The 23,589-nt window shown below is 38.3% G+C and overlaps 1 protein-coding gene and 1 long non-coding RNA gene across 2 annotated transcripts in view; one reads left to right on the top strand and one right to left on the bottom strand.

The window, feature by feature from the left end:
- Nucleotides 1-23,589, bottom strand: part of LOC117514984 (E3 ubiquitin-protein ligase Midline-1-like) — a 159,788-nt gene that overhangs the window by 115,974 nt on the left and 20,225 nt on the right. The window lies entirely within an intron of this gene.
- On the top strand, nt 1,297-17,916 carry LOC117515005. The gene is made up of 3 exons (XR_004561986.1): nt 1,297-1,309; nt 8,211-8,220; nt 17,756-17,916. It is a non-coding gene; the product is annotated as an uncharacterized LOC117515005 (long non-coding RNA).

Here is a 23,589-nt window from a genome sequence, read left to right as displayed (position 1 = left end):
CAGGCTCCAAATAATTCAGCATAAAACTAACTCAATATGAAGCTCGAAAGTAAATTGAAGATTTAAAATATTTAAAGTGAATAAAGAAGACCAAATATAAAGTGAAACAAATAGTAAAGTAGCTGTTACTTTAATCAACATTGACTGAATATAAACTAACTGGCCATATATACATCAGAATCATAAATGAATTGAAAGCCAACTGAATATAAAGCTAACCAAATCTATAATTAAATATAAAACTTTGTCAGTCTAAAACAACAAAATGTAAATCTAATGAAAAACCAAACTGACTGTGAAGCTAACTCAATCTAGTGCTAATGAGCAACCCTTTGTTGAAACCAATTACTGTATGTAATCTTTGAAAGGATGTTACATTTACATTTGGTACAGGTCTTAGGTTTTAAGTGTACATGCACATACTTGTGTACTGTCTCCACTGTCCATAGACACACACACACATGCACACACCCCCAATGACAACACCAACAACAACCAAAACGTGTGTGATCTTTTAGACATTGTGGTCATCACAATCGAAGCCCTTCCAGAGAGTCATTCCCGTTCACCCTCAAACTGCCCTCTGGCCTCCAAACTGATTTCAGATGTGGGAGGTAAAGTGTTGGTTTTAATCAGTGAGGGGAGATGGACAGCTGGTGTCAGCTGTGCAGGGACACAGTGACGGCTGTCAAACACGGTTTAGGATGACAAAGAAGGAAAGGATCTTGTGTCCCGTATTTGCGAAGCATTTTGTATTCAAATGACGTACCGCAAATGATCTGTCCCTGGAGAGAAAATGGGGACGAGACTTAATAAAAGCAACAGAGAGCAAATGTTTTTCAGGGGAGGTTAAAAGATGGCAGATTATTTATCGAGAGAGAGAGAGAGAGAGGGAGCACAATGCAAAGGAGTCTGGGTAATAAATATTAGCGACACTGCATCTGAATACTTTAGCCTCCACTAATGTTGATTTGAACATACTACCAAACTCTTACTGTAGTAGATACTAGAAGTACAGTAGTGTTCAGAATAATAGTAGTGCTATGTGACTAAAAAGATTAATCCAGGTTTTGAGTATATTTCTTATTGTTAAATGGGAACCAAGATACCAGTAGATTCAGTAGATTCTCACAAATCCAACAAGACCAAGTATTCATGATATGCACACTCTTAAGGCTGTGAAATCGGGCTATTAGTAAAAAAAAAAAGTAGAAAAGGGGTGTTCACAATAATAGTTGCATCTGCTGTTAACGCTACAAACTCAAAACTATTATGTTCAAACTGCTTTTTTAGCAGTTTGAACATAATAGTTTTGATAGAAACATAACAGACACATAATAGAAACATAGCAGTTTCAATCCTGTGAATGACTAAACTAGTATTTAGTTGTATAACCACAGTTTTTCATGATTTCTTCACATCTACAAGGCATTCATTTTGTTGGTTTGGAACCAAGATTTTGCTCATTTACTAGTGTGCTTGGGTCCATTGTCTTGTTGAAACACCCATTTCAAGGGCATGTCCTCTTCAGCATAAGGCAGCATGACTTCTTTAAGTATTTTGACATATCCAAACTGATCCATGATACCTGGTATGCGATATATAGGCCCAATACCATAGGAGGAGAAACATGCCCATATCATGATGCTTGCACCACCATACTTCACTGTCTTCACTGTGAACTGTGGCTTGAATTCAGAGTTTGGGGGTCATCTCACAAACTGTCTGCGGCCCTTGGACCCAAAAAGAACAATTTTACTCTCATCAGTCCACAAAATATTCCTCAATTTCTCTTTTGCCAGTTGATGTGTTCTTTGGCAAATTGTAACCTCTTCTGCACCTGTCTTTTATTTAACAGAGGGACTTTGCGGGGGATTCTTGCAAATAAATTAGCTTCACACAGGCGTCTTGTAACTGTCACAGCACTTACAGGTAACTCCAGACTGTCTTTGATCATCCTGGAGCTGATCAATGGGTGAGCCTTTGCCGTTCTGGTTATTATTCTATCCATTTTGATGGTTGTTTTCCATTTCTTTCCACGCGTGTCTGTTTTTTTGTCCATTTTAAAGCACTGGAGATCATTGTAGATGAACAGCCTATAATTTTTTGCACTTACGTATAAGTTTTCCCCTCTCCAATCAACTTTTTTAATCAAACTACGCTGTTCTTCTGAACAATGTCTTGAACGTCCCATTTTCCTCAGGCTTTCAAAGAGAAATATACTCAAAACCTGGATTAATCTTTTTAGTAACATAGCACTACTATTATTCTGAACACTACTGTAAGTGTGCAGTTGTGTGGACACAATTGGGATATTCTACACCTGTTCCATCTCACCTGTTGTTTGACCTGGATGTATATATGTGCATTCCCCTACCATATCTCATGGTATTTCATAATTGAGCATCATGAAATATACATTAATCTATTGGTTTGCGTTATTGTCAAGAAAAGTCCCACATTTTCATAATGGGAGCTCAAATTCATTTGACTACATTCTCTGACCGGCGCACGGAATGAAAAGTGACACAGGGGGTCTGGGGTAGTTATGGTTGGGTTAGAGGAAGAGGTAGGGTTAGGTTAAGCCTGGTTCACATGGCAGAATTTTACAATTGTCTCTAGGTTTCCAAAACCTGAGAGACTACACATGTGGAGATAAAAAAAAAAAAAAAAATCATAGATCTAACAGGTTTGGTTGTCCAGTGTGTGGTGTGCAGCCACACGGTAAGGACGACAACAACAACACACACGGACAGATTTCACACACGAACATTCTCAGGTCAGACAGGAAATCTCGCAAAATGGGTGGCATTGTGGGGTGGAGGCATTGTGTATTAGACAGCCACTTTAGTGTCTTCAGTTCCCAAACACTTACTGAGTGTTGTTAGAAAGGTGATGTAACACAGTGGTATGTTTACCACTGTGTTACATCACCTTTCCTTCTAACAACACTCAGTAAGTGTTTGGGAACTGAAGACACTAATTGTTGAAGCTTTGTAGGTAGAATTCTTTCCCATTCTTGCTTGATGTACGATTTCAGTTGTTCAACAGTCCGGGGTCTCTGATGTTGTATTTTGTGCTTCATAATGCGCCACACATTTTCAATGGGCGACAGGTCTGGACTGCAGGCAGGCCAGTCTATGTCCTGCACTCTTTTACTATGAAACCACACTGTGGTAACACATGCAGAATGTGGCTTGGCATTGTCTTGCTGAAATAAACAGGGACGTCCCTGAAAAGACGTTGCTTGGAAGGCAGTATGTGTTGCTCCAAAACCTGGATATACCTTTCAGCATTGTTGGTGCCATCACAGATGTGTAAGTTGCCCATGCCATGGGCACTAACACACCCTCATACCATCACAGATGCTGGCTTTTGAACTTAGCGCTGGTAATAATCTGGATGGTCTTTTTCCTCTTTTGTCCAAAGGACACGACATCCATGATTTCCAAAAACAATTTGAAATGTGGACTCATCAGAGCACAGCACACTTTTCCACTTTGCGTCTGTCCATTTCAAATGAGCTTGGGCCCAGAGAAGGCGGCGGTGTTTCTGGATGTTATTGATGTATGGCATTCGCTTTGCATGATAGAGTTTTAACTTGCACTTGTCAATGTAGCGACGAACTGTGTTAACTGACAATGGTTTTCTGAAGTGTTCCTTTGCCCACGTGTTAAGATCCTTTACACAATGATGTCGCTTTTTAATGCAGTGCCGCCTGAGGGATCGAAGGTCACAGGAATTCAGTGCGGTTTTCGGCCTTGCCGCTTACATGTAGAAAGTTCTCCAGATTCTCAGAATCTTTTGATCATATTATGGACTGTAGATGCAATTCCTTGCAAGTGAACGCTGAGAAATATTGTTCTTAAACTGTTGGACTATTTTTTTCACGCAGTTGTTCACAAAGTGGTGATCCTCGCCCCATCTTTGCTTGTGAACGGCTGAGCCTTTTGGAGATGCTCCTTTTTTCATGACACTCACAATTAGTGTCCTCAGTTCCCAAATGCTTATTGAGTGTTGTTAGAAGGAAAGGTGATGTAACACAGTGGTAAACATACCACTGTCCCAGCTTTTTTGAAACGTGTTGCAGGCATCCATTTCAAAATGAGCAAATATTTACACAAAAACAATAAAGTTTATCAGTTCGAACATTAAATATCTTGTCTTTGTGGTGTATTCAATTGAATATAGGTTGAAGAGGATTTGCAATCATTGTATTCTGTTTTTATTTACATTTCACGCAACATCCCAACTTAATTGGGACAACACGTAACGCGTACATAAAAAGTTGGCTCACTTTAACTTTTGTCGTGTCGGCTCTTCAAATTCGGCAGTGCGTCCTCATCAAACTGGCTGCTCTGGCTGCTGTTCATTGTCGTACTCTCCATGAGAAAATCATCTGGAACATCTATATTGGGACCAACACACACTTCTCATCCTTCTAGTTTTTTTTTCCCCTCTGCGGACAGTTCTTGGGCTGTGCGTGCGCTATGATGTCATTTGTTTATGCACAGCGAGTGGGTATAGCCAGGTAGTGTAGATGTAAATCTATGCTACTGGCCCAGCAACGCCTCAGTAAGTGATAATAATGCCTAATATTTGAGCTTCGAGAAACACTAAATGATTTTGGGATTCATTTGTTTGCTTAAAATGTGGTTCACAGCATCATTTATGCCCCGACTATAGCATGTGGGGTAATAAGGAACAAAGAAAAGTGGATTTGCAGCCAGGAACACCTCCTGTGGACATTTCCTGTGTCATTTCAATAGTGTCACTCAAGTGGATGCAATTTGAGAGTCCGGTGTTGTTATATGATACACTGTGCTGTCGTCCATGTGGAGACCCGCTGAATCTGACACATTCTCCAGTAGTAGCAGACGCACAAGGTCATTTCCTGTCACAGCAAGGAAATTAATGCAAGTACGCCCACTCAATATCCCACACGTGCTCGCAGATGCACACAATTGCGTCAGTGCACAAAGGTGAGTGACAAATAAACACATATGGAGAGACGCACACAAGCCCACAAATGACAATGGATGTCATCATTGTTCAGCACGACCGATGTGTCCTCAAACTGTCACAGCAGGAGTCACATCATCTACCTGAACCAGCACCAACTGCCACCCTGTGACAACAGCACAAAACCAAAAAGAGGGGATACAGCACAATCTTAAAATGTGCTGCCTGTAAAAAGTACTTACCGATTATATATATATATATATATATATATATATATATATATATATATATATATATATATATATATATATATATATAAAACTGACCGTGTGTGTACGTGTGTGTGTGTCTGCTATGCACAGCCAAAGTAATTAAGCAATTGACACCAAACTTGCTATGGTGATTGGGGTCACCAAGGGGGATGTCACTGTGCCCCTTAGGTTGAAAGCGTACATACACACACACTGTCACCCTTATATATTTAAATTAGATCATGAATTGCCACAGTAATTAAGGGCCCCTTCACACATAGTGCGAAGTTTGGACGAAGTGCACACCGGAATCCTGTGCAAACCGTGTTGCCGTCCCTGTCGCCAACGCCTTGTACACCTGTTGCTACAACTATTTATTTATTGAACACGAGCGCCTGAACTTATTAAGTTAACAGTCTCATTGCCATATTTACTGGAATACGAACTTTATTTATCATCCCGTCAACACATCAACTTTTCAACTACAATTGCACTTGGAGCCAGACTGCCTGATATCTTAGCGTCACTTTCAGAAAATGGCTATTCAGTAGACAGTCTTGTGGACAGCTTAAACTCAGCGCTCACAACCATACTCAACATGATTGGTCCACCAGTATTAAAACCATGTCCTTCCAAAAGACAATCACCTTGGTTGAATGATTATTTATGTGGCCTCAAACATAAGTCTTGAGGTATAGAATAAAAATGGCATAGTTTGAAACTAGAAGTATTCAACCTCACATGTCACAATGCTATTCAGACTATAAGCATGCACTACTGGCTGCAAAGTGGACATACTACTCTGATTTATTTAACAAAAACAAGCATAATTGCAGGGTTGAACCTGGTAAAAGAGACAGCTCAAATTATTGCAGAGACTGACCACACGGAAACACTGGATTTCTTTCCTGATCAGGAGAGAGCCGGCAGGCATGACCATCATCCCTGCTCGCCAGTCAACTCTGAAGGGCCAGCCAACTCACCTCCTGAATTTATTGAAGCAAAGTTGCATACCGACATATCAAGGTTGCATACCGACATACTACAGAAGACAATATACAAAACATATCGGTGTCTCCCAGTCTATTCTCACATTGACATGAATTGTTATCAGAAGATATAAGATTTCCTAGATTACTTTGAGAATAAAATAGATGACATTAGGTAAAATATATCCCAATATGCCTTAATCCAGCCACTACATGCTGCTATTGAGGTGGGTGCCATCACTGATACCTTACCTAGATTTACCAAATTTGATAGTATCTCACTGGGCGTGCTGATGAAACTTGTAACATCTGCTAAAGGCACAACCTGCCTGTTCGACCCTGTACCAGCAACATTGTTTAAGGACCTGTGGCCAACTCTTGGGCCTATTGTGTTGGAAATGATTAATCTGTCACTAACCTCAGGATCTCTTTCTCAATGTTTCAAATCTGCAGTAATTAAACCATTTCTTAATAAACCTAACTGTGCCACATTACATCCAATTTGGCATTTCTTCACTGGCTTCCTGTCTCCGTGAAGTCGGATTATAAGGTTCTGCTATAAACTTACAAATTATACAAGGACGAGTACCTCCCAACTTAGCTGACCTAATTAAACCCTACGTACTGGCCTGGGCTCTGGATTCTCAGGGTGTAGGACTACTTTGTGTCTCTTGGATGATTAAAAAGTCCACAGAGCCTTCTCTTATTATGCACCTGTCTTATAGAATGATCTCTCTAAAGAGATAAAACAGATGGATTCTGTAGAGACATTCAAGTCCAGACTTAAGATGCATTTATTCTCCCTGTTGTATGGCTAGCATACTGGCATAGTATGATACTATGCTTCCTATTCTTGTAAATTCATTTTATTTGCAATGGAACAGGTCTCAGCCTCACTTCATCTAAATTCTAAGTCTGTTAGTGAAGCTTATGGCTTGTGGTCGGCGATCACCTTAGAGTTCTCTCTGCTTTCCTGTTGATTTACTGCTGGTGAGTTGTACCTGAGGTGTAGTTATTCCAGCCGACTGATTCTGTTCTTTTTTCTCTCTGTCTGAGCTACTGATGATATTGCACAAAAATGACAGTTGCAAACCACAGGTTGCTGGACAGACCACGAGATGCCATGCCTGAAGCTGATACAGCACACTGCGGTCTGCATTTGGAATAAATATTGTCACTGTAACAGGCCCACTGACGGCATGAGGAATGAAACTGGCCCTGCACCCCAGGGTGCTGGATGATCCCCTGCATGCGGCGTAACTGCTTGCGTGGTCATCTTAACAAGTGCACCTTGTTGTTTATGTTGTTTTAATTTCCTCCTTCGTCAGCTTTGTAAAAACCTTGTAACTGTTAGAATGGCCAAAGCAGTGGGTCACCCCTCTGACTTTGGTTTGCTTGATGTTATATCATCAGCGGGAGTTTTTCCTTACCACTGTCACCTGTGTGCTTGATCTAGGGGTTGGAAAGCTTAGACCTTACTCGTGTGAAGTGCTTTGAGGCAACTTTGTTGAGATTTGGTGCTTTATATAAATGAAATGAATTCAACTGAAATTTAATTTTATTTGTTTACAAAGCCATATAAATGTGCATTGTAGTTTTCCTCATAATGCTCCACTACAAAACAATATCATATGTTTCCAGAACATATTTATTTCTTAAATCAATGCTTAATACCTTTTTGCTGTTCTTGGTTGTATAACATGAGAAATTGACATAACTAATTAATTCCATTTATCACTGCGTATCACCTGACTTTTCCACAGCCACCTCCGCATATGGATGAGTTTGTCTTGAAGCTAATCTGCTATTTCAGGCATCACTATATTATTAAATATTCAGTGCAGCATGTCTGCCAACTTGCATTGAGCAAAACACCAAAGCAGTGGAGCAGAATAAATTCTATACCCTTCTCCTATTTTCAAACCACAGAAGAAAGATTCATATCTTCCCCCCCCCCCCTAGCGTTCAAGCTATCCTAATTATCTCCGAACTGCAGGTCTTCAATAAGTAAAGCACATGTTTTGCATTCAACAAACTGACCATTTGTCTCAAAAATTCAAGTTTCAACCAACTTCCTTGTTGTAAATGGTAATCGGCGCTACGCTATGTCCAGAAAGTATTCACAGCGCTTCACTTTTTCCACATTTTATTTTGTTACAGCCTCATTTAAAAATAAATTCATTTTTTCCTCAAAATTCTCCCTACAAAACCCCATAATGACATGTTTTTTAAGAAAGTACATGTACATAAGCATCCACACCCTTTGTACAATACTTTGTTGATGGCCACGGTTACAGCCTCAAGTCTTCTTGAATGTGATGCCACAAGCTTGGTGCACCTATCTTTGGGCAGTTTTGCCAATTCCTCTTTGCAGCACCTCTCAAGCTCCATCAGGATGGATGGGGAGTGTCAGTGCACAGCCATTTTCAGATTTCTCCAGACATGTTCAATCAGATTCAGGTCTGGGCTCTGGCTGGGCCATTCAAGGACATCCACAGAGTTGTTCTGAAGCTACTCCTTTGACATCTTGGCTGTGTGCTTAGGGTCATTGTCCTCCTGAAACATATCCTGTTGCCCAAGTCTGAGGTCAAGAGAGCTCTGAAGCAGGTTTTCATACAGGATGTCTCAGGTTAATGCAGGTTAATGTTCAGTATACAAATAATGAATGTTTATGAGTTCAATGGTATGAATATTTCATGAGGTGAAAGCTGGAACATACTATTCAATTAGGCGAAGCCGAGTTGAATGGTACGTTCCAGCTTTCACCGAATTAAATATTCGTACCATTGAAAGAATGTAAAACATTCATTTGTTTTATATAATGGCTAAAATAGATCCTTGTCATTTTATATTTTATTAATTTATAAACAACAGAAAAGGGACTTACATTTTGGTGTTCCACTGTGATGTGTAGTCCAGTGATGCTGCCTGTGACTTCGGACTTCCATAAAAAAAAAGAAAAAAAAAAAGACTTTGTGTAGTTCCTCAGTTCAGCCAAAAAATCACATCAGCGTTTCATGTTAGCAGCTCTTCATGCATCCAGATGGCTTACAGGGGAGAGGATTTTGTGTGTGTGTGTGTGTGTGTGGGTGTGTGTAGCAGTGTCAGTTAACTCAATCAAATCATTATGTGGCTCTCCCGTGTGCATGCGCCAACACAACCGGCTCGGTCCAGCTGTACCTCCTCAGTGCAGCAAAAAAAAAAGTCACGTCAGAAATGAGTCCAGGCTTTCTTTCTCATCCTGCTAACAGGCAGCACAGTGGATTTGTTGTGTGTGTGTGTGTGTCTGTATCTTACAAGAATTAGCAGTGTCAGTTAGCTCAAATTATGTCTCAGGAGAGTCGTGTCCCCCGCGTGCACGCACACACACGCAACCTGGTCGGCGCTTGTGCGTGCTTGAACAACAAAAATAAGACTGTATACGTCCTCAGTGCCGCAAAAAAATAAATAAATAAATCACGTCCAAAATGAGTCCAGCTTTTGTTCTCTCTTCCTGCTAACAACCTCCAGGCAGCACAGTTGATTGGTCTTGTGTGTGCACGTGTACGAGCATGCATAGGCACGCATGTCCTCATGCGCAAGCGCGCGCATTTTGCGACGTGCGTGTGCACGAGTATGCATGCACATGTGCACGAGCATGTATGCGCACACACAAGCATGCTCGCACGTGGCTGTGCATTTGCGTGTGCATGTGAGAGTGCAATGGTACCAATTGTATGGAACCAAATTTGCACTCTAAATAGAACCAAGCCGCACTCTGAATGCAATGCAACACAAATGGGATGAATTAATCCATGTCATGTGACATACAAAGCACCAATCAAATCACAAGGATCCACTCAGCCGTTACAAATAATAAATGTTTATGAGTTCAATGGAATGAATATTTCATGTGGTGAAAGCTGGAACATACCATTCAATGAGGTGAAGCTGAGTTGAATGGTATGTTCCAGCTTTCACTGAATTAAATATTTGTTCCATTGAAAGAATGTAAAAACATTCATTATTTGTTTTATATAATGGCTAAAATAGATCCTTGTCATTTGATATTTTATTAATTTATAAACAACAGAAAAGGAACTTATATTTTGGTGTTCCACTGTTGCTAAAGTCCTAGACAAACTTTAAATAGAAGTCCAAATTGTGATGTGTGATGCTGTGCACTGACTTCGTACTTCCAAAAAAAAAAAAGAGTTATTGTAACACACACACACAAAACGACGCGTGTGCACACACACACAAAACAAATCCACTCTACTGTAAGCCATCTGGGTGCATGAAGAGCTGTTCAGATGAAAAGCTGACGTGATTTTTGGCTGGACTGAGGAATTAGCACCGTCAGTTACCTCAATTAAATCATCTGCTTGTGCCGTTGTCCCGCTTACACAAAAGGGACGTGCTTTTGCATGCATGTACTACCAAAAACAGGACTGTGTATTTACTCAGTGCAGCGAAAAAAAACCATAGAAATTAGTCCAGCTTTTCATTCTAACTTCCTGCTAACAGCCTCCAGACGGCTTACAGTGCAGAGGATTTGTTTTGTGTGTGTGTGTGTGTGTGTGTGCGCACGTGCGTGCGTTGTGTGTACACGTGTGCTCGTTGTGTGTGTGTGGGGGGGGGTGTGTGAGTGTGTACGCGTGCATGGGCGTGTGTGTATGTCCACGTGTGGAGTGCAATGGTAGCAAACATATGGAACCAAATTTGCACACTAAATGGAACCAAATCACACTCTTAATGCAATGCAACACAAATGGGATGAATAATCCACGCCATGCGACAGACAAAGCACCAATCAAATGACAAGGATCCACTCAGCCGTTATATAATAAGCTTTATATTTACTTAGTTTTACATTTTTGTTTGCTTCCAATTGCAGGAATTATGGTTACAAACTTTATTATATGTTTTTAAGACACCCTATTTTAGCTTTATATAATATGATATGGCCCCTTTAAACAGGAACCATAGCCACCAATGATTTAGTACGTTCCACCTGAAGTTGCAACACACAGGAGACCAATTCATACAAACACACATTTATAAAAATATATTGTATTTTGAATGCAAACTATAGTGCAACTCTGCCATGTGAGCCCCAGAAGGAGGTAATATGAAATTCTATATGAAGATTGTTGAAGAGCAAGTTGTTATTTTTAAAGTCACATTAAATGAGCTGTCCTGCTGTGGGAAAAAAATGATTTTTCTTCCCAGGTGTGCCAACTGTGTGAAATATGAATAAGTTATAAGTCAAAGTCAGGCTCTCCAACCTCCCCTGAATTCACCCCTGCAGTGTCATGCAGCAGCGTGACCCGAGTCAATATAGTTAATGCACGGCAGTATATCTGACAGTCAGAAAATATTCAGATTTATGGGTCTGCCATCACGTGGAAAAAGAGGGAACATCTGACTTTGCTCCTAGTGAATATAAAAGTAATGTCTCTTCTCTGGCCATAAAAATATTCCCAGCTGGGGATGAAGATGAGTATAAAATGGCATTAAATGGAATCAAACGATGGAACATTAATCACAGCACATGCATTTTTTATGTAGTGTGGGAAGGGGGGTTTCATCCACTGTGGCTCCAGCATAAGATGGCAATGAATTATAAATGAAGTAAATGTTGATCCCAGGAGGATCATTAATAGCTTGAATAATTAATCATAAACACCAGGCAAAGGTGTGACTGTCATAATCCTACATTTTCATTTTAGTTTATTGCATCAACTGATTTTAAAAAGTCATAAATATGTTGAAAAATGTAAAGAAATGACCTGTTGTGTACAAATGAACTTTTCCCAGGTTTTGGCCAGGGCCCAGACGTGTACCTGGTAAAATGCAGTGACTGGATACAAAAACTCAAACACATTAAATGCTGTTATCTTGCACATATCAATGTGAAAAGGACATATAATGAGAACAAATTTGTTCCAATCTTCCAAACTTCAACGCACCACATCAATACTAAAAGCATCTTTGTTTTACTTTTACTGCAATATTCCATAGACTTGCTGCAACATTCTGGATCGATAGTAGAAGTTGGATGGATGGATTGTGAAAAATTAAGAGCAGGAGTACTTGAATTTACATGTAGTTTGTCTCCTGCCTGTTTAACATGACCACAGGGCTGCAAGATCTCCATCTACAGATATGTCAAATTACTTATTTATTCTATTATTATTATTATTCCTTTTGACTAGTGATGTCTCATACAGACAGACACGATGAATCAGCCCAGTTGACTACATTGTAAGAAAAGAAATCCCTTGTTTTTATGGAAAATTTTTGGTGGTTGTGGTTAATTTTGTAAAATTTACAGTGAATATGTAAATGGTTTTCTGTAAAATATGTACATTTTACAGTGTAAACCTGTTGTAATTTTATTGTCTATTTAGAAGATAAACTCTCTGCAAAATGGTCACCTTATGTTTAAATATCCTTAAAATGTAGTTTAAACAGACACATCACCTCTTTTTCAAACCCTTAGTAATCCGTGTTGGTAACACTTTATATCAAAAGCACGCTATAAAGCAGTAGTAAAGCCTTTATAAAGTGTAAATGCTTAAATAACTACTTGTAAAACATTTACAAAGCATTCTTTTTATTAGTTACTCATTGGTAAGAACATAAATAAATGGCTTAATAATTATTAATAAAATATGAAATGTATTCATAAAACATTTTTAAAATATTTTTTTTAATTCTCTATAAACCATTCAAGAAAAGTTGATCATTAATAGTTCATCATTTACTAACATAAAAACAAACACTATTCATTAGTGATAAAATACTTTAAAAATCATATTTTTATTGTCTTTACATTTTTTTCCTAATAATGGATGGCTTAATAATTATTAATAACAAAATATGTAGTGTCTTTATAAAACATTTATGAATGATTTTTAAATTCTCTATAAACCATTTAAGAATCCCACAATAACTACTTCTCTCTTCAACTAATTATTTGTTCATCACATTCCTCTTCTGTTCTTTTAGCTGCTACATGCTCTGTGCTCTCTAATTCTTTCCTCTTTTCCTTTTAAGCTCTCTCATATACTGTACCTCTGGTTAAGGAGGTCCTCATACTTAGCTTTTTTTCCCAGTGCCATCTTTTTTTGTTTTTATTATTAATATTATTATTTTATTTTATTTATTTATTTATTTATTATTATTTGTCTTTAATTTTATTTTATTTTATTTCTTAATTTTATTTTTTAGCACCAAATTGTTTATTTATTTTACGTTTTATTAATTAAATTTCTTCATTTTAAGCACCCAATCGTTTCTAGGAATATAAACCTACTGTTTTTCTCAAACCAAACAAGATGTGATTTTACTTACCTCACCGACAAATGGCTGCAACACCAAGTGCAAATGATGCTATATCGCTGACAGATGGTAGCAGCTCACACAATTGTTCAACAAATTAAAATGGTGAGGAAGATGTCATACGACACTTCCTGTTTCTGTTCTCACTTGTCGATGAACATCCAAGGAGAAAGATTAAAATAAAAAATTGGTTTTAGCCGTTTTTTTGGAGCGTATGGCCTCATGTTGCTTAATCACTAGCGTTCTCACACACACTTCCAGCAGACACTTCACCGAAAATGATGGTTAATTGGCTACGTGCGTAAGTGTTAGCAAAATCTAGGCTAAAGCTGCATTGGCGAACCGTTGTCGTACCAAATCTAACTGCTTAACATATTGTAAGGTTGAAAATCATCAAGCAGACACTTTGTTTCTGTCCGAGAGGCTATCCGCTTGATCGATGTGAATGTATATCGTCAGATGAAAAACCTCGTTAGTTTTTTAGCCGATTAGCCACTATTGCTTAGTGGCTAATGGCGACCCATTCTGAACCCAAATTTAGCTATCAGTTAGCAACTATGGCAGCGCAATTACTCGCAAATCAACACCACCTCCTAACCAAACATCACTTTATCATTTTGTGAGGAATGAACCCACACTCCTCGTCTAATACCGCCGTACAAATTCCTCAAAACAAAATATGCATTGATAAGTATTTATGAATGGATATATAAAAGTTAATTGGTCAACTGTTTGAGATTGTGATTAAAATATATATTAAGCATATACAAATGAGTTATGAAACAAATTTAACTATCACTTTAGTTAAGCTTACACCAAATACTTTACTAATGACTTGTAAATTCTTTATAATAGTATTTTTAAGTTTACTAATACATTGATAAGCATTTATAAATGGACATATAAAAGTGAATTGGTCAACTGTTAGAGATTGTGATTAAAATATATATTAAGCATATACAAATGACTTATAAAACAAATTTAAGCATCACTTTAGTTAAGCTCACACAATATTCTTTACTAACAGCTTGTAAAGGCTTTATAATAGTATTTTTAAGTTTACTAACACGTTGATAAGCATTTATAAATGAACATATAAAAGTGAATTGGTCAGCTGTTTGAGTTTGTGATTAAAATATATATTAAGCATGTACAAATGAGTTATAAAACAAATTTAATCACCATAAGAATATTACAAATACTTAACTAATGCTCAGTTAAGGCTTATTTTAAGGCTCGTACATTGAAAGAAGAATTTGTACATAGATAAAGTCTTTAAAACTGCATAAATATAGTGATGGGGAAAGAGACTTGAGCTTTGTACATTATTAACAGATGATACATAAAGTTTTGAGCAATAAGGAAAAGTAGTTAATCTTTACAAATGTTATAACTGATACGTTGAGCATCAACTCATGGTTTATTAATGTGTCATAAAGGCTTAATAATTTGTGAGGAAAAAATGTGAAAACAATAAAAATATGATTTGTAAAGTATTTTTTATCACTAATGAATAGTGTCTGATTTTAAGTTTGTAAATGATGAACTATTAATGATTAACTTTTCTTAAATGGCTTATAGAAAATTAAAAAATCATTCATAAATGTTTTATAAAGACATTACATATTTTGTTATTAATAATTATTAAACCATCTATTTATGTTCTTACCAATGAGTAGCTAATAAAAAGAATGTTTTGTAAATGTTTTACAATTAGTCACTTAAGCATTTACTTACACTTTATAAATGCTTTACTAATGCTTTATAGAATGCAGTTAATATAAAGTGTTGCCTCAGTGTTTACTGTATTTGTAAAAATTCTCATCTCAAAAGTCTTCCTGGATTGTAGAATTTTTGGTAGTACAGTTTTTCTGTGTTTAAAATAGTCATTTGTAAATTTTAACATATTTGTACGGTTAAATTCACAGTTCAGTTTCCTTCCAGATTTTACATATTACTGTAAAATGGTTTTCTTTTCACAGTTTTGTTATGTTGTGATTTCACAGGATTTTTTTTTTTTTAACAGTTTATTAATTTTTTTTACAGTTTTTTAATTACAGGTTGTTATTTTTATTTATTTATTTTTTTACAGTTATATAAGTCGCCCAACTGGGCAATATAAGTCGCCCAACTGGGCAACTTATATAACTTACCTTCCTGATAATTACCTTTGCCAATGAAGTTGGAGGAGTTTGTTTTCAACCTTGTTTGTTTGTTTATTTTGCTGTTTTGCTGCTGATATAATTTTTGTATTTGAAATGCCATAAACAAATCAAAATGTGTGAAATACTTTTATAAACTGTATATGAAGACACATCCTCTTTTTTCAAATGAAAATAATGCATTGAAAACAGACGGGATTAAAGTTCCCATGCTCAAAGGACTGTTTGGGTTTGTGGAGTTGTTCAGTGCTCGGAATTGTTGCCGTTTCTGTATCATACAGAAATGTGATTTTCAAACTGTGTTCAGCAAAGATAATGAAAGAATGATAAAAGTGATGCATACAGAACATTGCCATACTATGCAAACAAATCCCCAACAATCTCATGTATATGGTGTGAAGTGTTCATGTTTGTTGAACTCTGAAATATTTCAACACAATTGATAATTTTTCAGTCCATCATGTATGACATTTTAGAAAGAGTTGCCCAGTTTGAGGTAAAACTTGTATTGGAGTATGTGCAGAAGAACCTTTTAACTGCTAATGAACTGGCTGGTAGAATACAGTCATTTAACTACGGTTACACAGAGAGGAGAAATCTGCCCCCTGCAGTTCAGTTACTTAACAGAAGAAATGAATTAGGCCTGAACGCTATACAGTCCTGGTGTTTATTGTGCAACATGCCATTGATATTTGGTGATGTAGTGCAGAGGAACAACGAGTACTGGCATCTTTTAATATTGTTTCTACAGATAGTGAATATTGTTTGCTCCAGTTGTAATGGATGGTATGATTACCTTTCTGAAACACATTATTGTTGAGCATCATCAGCTTTTTAAGTGTCTGTTTCCTTCTATAAATCTCTTGCCTAAGCACCATTTCATGACACATTATCCTCGCTGTTTAAGAAATACTGGACCAATTCTGCATACATAGTGTATGCGTTACGAGGCAAAGTATAACTTTTTCAAGACCCAATTTAAATGTTTCAAAAATATTACTAAGACATTAGCCAAAAAGCACCAAAAACATATGACCTTGCATTGGGAATCTTTCAGTCTGTGCAGATTAACTATTGATCCAGGAAAGATGGTGCACCTTGGACAACTGAAAGAAGGTCCAGACATTGCTGCCAACATTAACACTGCAATATCTACAAATGTTCTATTGGTGAGGTGGGTAAAGTAACATGGCACTGAATAGTATGCACTGAGGTAGTTTTTGAGATGCCGATATTTTGTAAGATCATGACTAATTGGTAAATGGTAAATGGACTGCATTTATATAGCGCTTTTCCATCTGCATCAGACGCTCAAAGCGCTTTACACATCAATGCCTCACATTCACCCCAATGTCAGGCTGCTGCCAAGCAAGGCGACCAGTACACACTGGGAGCAACTAGGGGATTAAGGACTTTGCCCAAGGGCACTTAGTGATTTTCCGGTCAGGCTGGGATTTGAACCGAGAATCCTCTGGTCTCAAGCCCAACGCTTAACCACTAGACTATCACCTCCCCACGAGACCATCACCTCCCCACTTGACCATCAACTCTGCGCTCATCACTATTATTGTGAAAGACGAGCAAATTATTCTTACTGGTTCAGGTGTAGAGACCATTTGTTTTGATGAACATTACCATCTATTTAACATTTTGCTTGAGCCATTTCATGAATTTAGGGTGTTTGATATTGAAGAGTTGCTGTACTTTAAACCAGTGAATGTTCAAATGGCATAAGGACCAAGAGAGTCCTCCTTTTTTATAGATCCATATTGCCATCTAATGCAGCATTAAACACCGAGTACACTGGTCTACAGTTGAAATGTTCTGAAATAAATGTAGTCAAACTTTACAAATTTTGGGCCACTGAGAATGAAACTGATGTTTGAAATGGTTTATTTGCACTAGTTTTAAGATATGTTACTACTATGCTACTAAGGGTTAGTTTGTGATGATTTTTACGTGTTAAAAAACTAGGTGAAATATTATTATATGAACAATCAGAGAAACATGAAAAAACCTATGTGTATGATTTATCATGAAAACTCTACTATCAACACAATGCAAGTATGTAGACTTAAAATGTAAAAACTTAAGTATCTTAGAAACAGTAGCCAGCCAGTCATTTTTATTGTCATATTTGAATTCAGCATGTCAAAATCCATCATAAATAGCACATTATATTTCTGAAGCAGACAACTTCTTAAAATTTGTAGACCAGTGGTATTAAAGCAATGTTTACAATTTTGCATAAAATTTAGAAAATTTTAAGATGTTGACTTATGCAAATGTTTCCTCTGGAGGGTAATGAGGCAGCAGGTTGAAAATGTGCAAGATAACCAAGAAATGTGTCTGTCTGTGTGAAATCTAATTCTAAAACACAACTGTGAAAAGTGAAGTTTCAGCATGTGATAAGAGAGCTCACTTGGATCTCAAAATGTAATGTAAACCTAAATGTTTAAGTTTTTTGTTTAATACATTTGTATTAAGACATTAATTTAATGGCATTTGTTGTGTTTTCACCCTGTAAATGTTAAGTGTTACTTTGTTTAAATGTTAGCTGGATATGGTAAAGTATAAAAAGTAATTGTATATAAGAACACATTATATTAAAAATGAATAGTCATGAAGGTGTTAGATAAGAACAACACTTGGAGTGTAAATACATGAGTAAATTATGTTTAGCACTACCTGGATATGATCTAAAATCAACACTATTGGGAGTAATTTCCTAATGAACACTTGGTGTTAAATAGGTTTGACACTGATTTCTATGAGTAAATTCTGATAAACAATGAACCTCTAAAGTGTCAAATGTAAGTAACACTGTAGGTGTTACATCCCTCGTAGTGTAAAATTTGATTAACACTTCTCAATGTAGTGAAGTGTAGTGTAGTGTAAAATATAAACTTTTATCATAGTTGAATTATCTCTGAAAAGTCAACACTATGTTAAGTGTCACTTTTACACTGTGTAGATTGGAACCATATGTTCACTGACTCAGTGTTAAAATGAACTCTTTAAGTGGAAAAGTGTAACAGAAATGCAGATCATTGATCATTTGTCTGTAAGAACCAACCACTAGTGCTGTTATAAAGGAGTTGAAAGCCAGCAGTGTGACTTGCACCAAAACGTCACGTTTTAATTGACTTTGGAAAAGACTGACTTCAGATGTTGAAGTATCAGACTTCAGTCCAGTGTCATTATGCTAAGTATAACAAAGTCTGGCCTCTTATGTGAGAGATCAGGTGGACTTGTGCACACTTTTTTTTTTAATTCACAAATCATTTTTGAAGACTGAAGAAAATGCTCTGTCTCCAAATCATGATGTGAGTAGGGAAAAGAATTATTGGATCTGCATCATTTTATAACCCTCCAATTCAAGATGTAACTTGTGTTCAGAATTTTTTCAGTTTTCAGCAGATTCTGTGTTTTCAGAGGATCAAGAAAGGAAGGAATTTTTCAGGTGTATTCAGGGTCACTGAAGGCAACATTCATTTGGACAGTTTTACCATCACACAGGTCCAACCCAGGGGACAAACCTTCTTAAAGCCGATGACATTTGCTTTGATTTGGGTGGTTTCTTGCCCTCTGAACATGTCTTGGTTCTGTATCGAGCCTGAGCTGTCCCCTCAGGCCAGGCCGACACCTCGTCTCTATTCTCCCATCATCAGTGCAGATGAACAGTGCCACGCACATGCAGACGCACACCGTGACCACAGAGGCTCGATCAATAAACTGTCACAGACAGTACCACAGAGACACTGTGCACTCCAAAACAAATGGGCTAATCCATAAGGCCATTAGTGATTCTGCATTACTCTCCCTTGGAATCCTTTGTATATCTCTGTACATGTTGTGGAATCTATTCTTCCAAAAAGTGAATCTAAAATGGATCACCAGTGGTTTGATGAACTGTTCGGACCTCAGTTTGAATGTGCATTGTCTACACTTTAACACAAAGGTGCTGTAGATCATGAAGAGGCGACCATTGAATGGGTTCATCACGCAGATGGTGCAGTTGGTGAATACTCAAAACTTTACATTGTTCTAAGGTAGAATCTACTGAAGTTGAACAATGGAAACATAGCAGACCAGCACAAAACAAAAAAGTGAGGGAGAATAGCGACACCTGTAGGACAGCCTCTCTCTTGAGGTTTGTGTTTGTGCAATTTCTACTGCTCTACCTGCAACTCTTTGCAAATTTCCCAAATTTGCATTTGTGTCCTGGTGGTGGGTGATTATATTATCTATTAGGCCAATTGGTGAAACTTGTTGTACCCTTAGTATTAGTAATTGTCCACAAGGTGGAGATATTGCTCCACTTCAAGAACCTTGGCTATAGGCTGCCGTGGGACACCGCCAACCTGTTGCTTATGTTAGCAGATGTGAAAGCCAACACAGAAGAAAACCTTCTGGATTTGCCACTGCACTAAATATTTTTCCATCTGATTAACCCTCCAAATACAATTTCTTTTGAGAGTGCAAATACAGAACATGCACTGATTGTATCCTTAAATATATATAATATCGTTCAACGCTAAATCAGCTGTAACAATTTCAAGTATTTACACACATTTTACATTATCTAATTCAATTTTTAATTTCATTTTCTATATTCCATCAAGTATTTACCCACATAGTCAAATATAAGTAGTTGCTAGCTTGCTAGCTGGGCAGAGCGGACCAACGAGCACATGGCATCCATTATTAAGAGGTAGACAAACTACATGTGAGTTTCAAACACAGCTGTTTATAATTTTCTCGTTTATTTCACATTTGGCAACCATCTGTTATGTGTCGGACGCAGCTTGGAGAACCGACCAGCGTTTGAAGGACCCAGTATGAAATAAGCAGAGCACGGTACAAAGGCTAACGGAATTTAATACATAACAGTGATACAAAAATAACAGAAAGTGCGGTCTGGCGTGGTGCACTCCCAGCAGCGCTAACGGTCCAAGGACCCCGCCGACACCCCCCAGGTGGCCGCAACAAACCGAGTCTGTGAAAGAAGGAACCATTATGTGAGTCCACACTCTACACACAGAGAGAACACTTAAAGGTGTACAAACAGCAAACACTTCCTGGCTTGATTACTAATCAGCTTCCCAACCTGCAGGCATGGAACATCCAGTTCACAAAACTCCACTGCAGTGGAAGCCGATACATGACTAACATACAGCTCAATATAATAAAGGTGTGAGGGACACCACATTTACTGACTGTATAAATGTTAGTCACAAAATCTAACGTACCTCAGGAAGTGTGCTGACGAGCGTGAGACCTCACCCCCTCCTCTTTCACAGACCGTGCATCAAACCCTGGACGTTCTCTGCATCCACTGATGATGAGATGGCTCCCGAGACGACGATCTCACCCGTCTGGTCACAAGGTCGAGTCTCTGGCAAATACACACTCTATACTCCAGTCTTAAATGCCACCATGTTCCAATCCATATAGATGCACCTCAGCTGTGAGTCCTGACGAGCCGCAGGTGATCAGGGTGAGGTCCTGATAACCTCAGCAACACAGCCACTCAGTCCCAAATGCAAGCCACCTGGAAGGAAAAACAAAAGACAGAAACAAAAAGGCAGCCAGGCCCCCCAGCCATACAACACCATCCATATCTTGCGAACTGATGTTCACGTACCAACCACCAGATGGCAGACACATCTATGGGAAACTACACAGGCAAAACGGAGTTGCTCTTACAGTTGATATAGTGCATCAAGGTTCATCAGCAGGAACAGGGAACGACAGCAATACTTAAAAAATTATATATATATATATATATATATATATATATATATATATATATATATATATATATATATATATATATATATATATATATGTGTGTCTGTTCTCCACTCAGATTGCAATAGCCAATCACAGATGAGTCTTTCTGTCCATGATTTACCTGTATTTTGGCATGCTTGGCGCCAGAAAGTTATGTTGGATCCAAAGGGATCCAAAGGGATCCAAAAAGGCTAGGACCAAAAGTTATATTGGATCAGTTCCCACTGACCAATAGTGTTAGAGCTTACTGCCAACAGCTAGCCAATCAGAGTGCAGCATACAATTATTCATGAGATGACATCACTAATGACGTAGCGGAGGTCAGGAACTTGCTGTCAGACGCTGGTTGAAAAAAATGGCAACAAACATGGCACATTGAGACAGACGTGCGGAGAAATTTGCACGTCGGGACGGAGCCACATGGCGCAAAGCAACACCGTGATGAAGCCTCACAGGGCATGTCCTGGCATGTCCACCTCATTCACAATTTCTCAGATAGTCACACGACTGAAAAGCCACCGAAAGCCGTCTGAAAGCCACCTGAAAGCCATCCTGTGAGACCAACACGGAGGTGGTTTTGTCCAGGTCATGAGCGGCTCCGTGGCGCATCCCTCTGCTTCTCTTTCCATGACAAAAACTCCTGTAACAGTGGAATGTGCCGAAAAAGTGGTGAAGTCCATGTCTTCTGCCATTTCTGTGGAAGTCAGACGACGTCCCGGATCAACAAAGCCTTCACTTTGGAAATGATCTGGTTGTTTCAATGGGGTTTCAGTGGGGTTTCAGCCTGTCGATCGGCGCTCGGAGTGCGCCGCGCTCTCAGACGCTGTGGGCGGTCTTTAAACCCGCTGGAGCACTCCTTAATCTGTGTAATCCCCATAAAATCGTCGCTGAAAGCCATCTGAATTTTCAGAATGGTGTCCACCTGGAGGTCTCTCACAGTTTCTGGAAAAGTTTGATGCAGCAAAGCTCCAAATCGTTCAGACATTTTATTTGCAATAAAAATCCAATGAGAGGGGTGGACCACTGCTCACACAAAGCCCGCTCACAGGCAAATGATGCAACTGACAGGCGTGAAAAAACTCATGCATGCGCACGAAGGTTCAAGTTTGGCTGATGCAATCACACGTGATTCTCTGACACACACACATTCTCAAATATTAGTGTTGAAAGTTACATGGATCTGCACTGTTAAGCTACGCTGCTCGGCTGAGCTGCTGCTGTTCAACGCAGCGCGGCTCCTAAAACCATTACAATACATTTATATATATTATATTTTTACACAATTATCCTTTATTGACTGAGTTTCATTCATGAAGTCAGAGGTGTGTATGTGTGCACATCAGAGTCTAATAATAGATTAAATGCAGTGTTGAGGCTGTCATTCTCAGCATCTGTGTGGATGTTAAAATCGCCCACTATAATTATCTTATCTGAGCTAAGCACTAAGTCAGACAAAAGGTCTGAAAATTCACAGAGAAACTCACAGTAACGACCAGGTGGACGATAGATAATAACAAATAAAACTGTTTTTTGGGACTTCCAATTTGGATGGACAAGACTAAGAGACAAGCTTTCAAATGAATTAAAGCTCTGTCTAGGTTTTTGATTAATTAATAAGCTGGAATGGAAGATTGCTGCTAATCCTCCGCCCCGGCCCATGCTACGAGCATTCTGACAGTTAGTGTGACTCGGGGGTGTTGACTCATTTAAACTAACATATTCATCCTGCTGTAACCAGGTTTCTGTAAGGCAGAATAAATCAATACGTTGATCAATTATTATATCATTTACCAACAGGGACTTAGAAGAGAGAGACCTAATGTTTAATAGACCACATTTAACTGTTTTAGTCTGTGGTGCAGTTGAAGGTGCTATATTATTTTTTCTTTTTGAATTTTTATGCTTAAATAGATTTTTGCTGGATATTGGTGGTCTGGGAGCAGGCACCGTCTCTACGGGGATGGGGTAATGAGGGGATGGCAGGTGGAGAGAAGCTGCAGAGAGGTGTATAAGACCACAGCTCTGCCTCCTGGTCCCAACGCTGGACAGTCACAGTTTGGAGGATCCAAGAAAATTGGCCAGATTTCTAGAAATGAGAGCTGC

The sequence above is a fragment of the Thalassophryne amazonica genome, chromosome 1 (assembly GCF_902500255.1).
Source record: "Thalassophryne amazonica chromosome 1, fThaAma1.1, whole genome shotgun sequence".
NCBI lineage: Eukaryota > Metazoa > Chordata > Actinopteri > Batrachoidiformes > Batrachoididae > Thalassophryne > Thalassophryne amazonica.
This window is presented reverse-complemented; position numbering and strand designations above follow the sequence as displayed.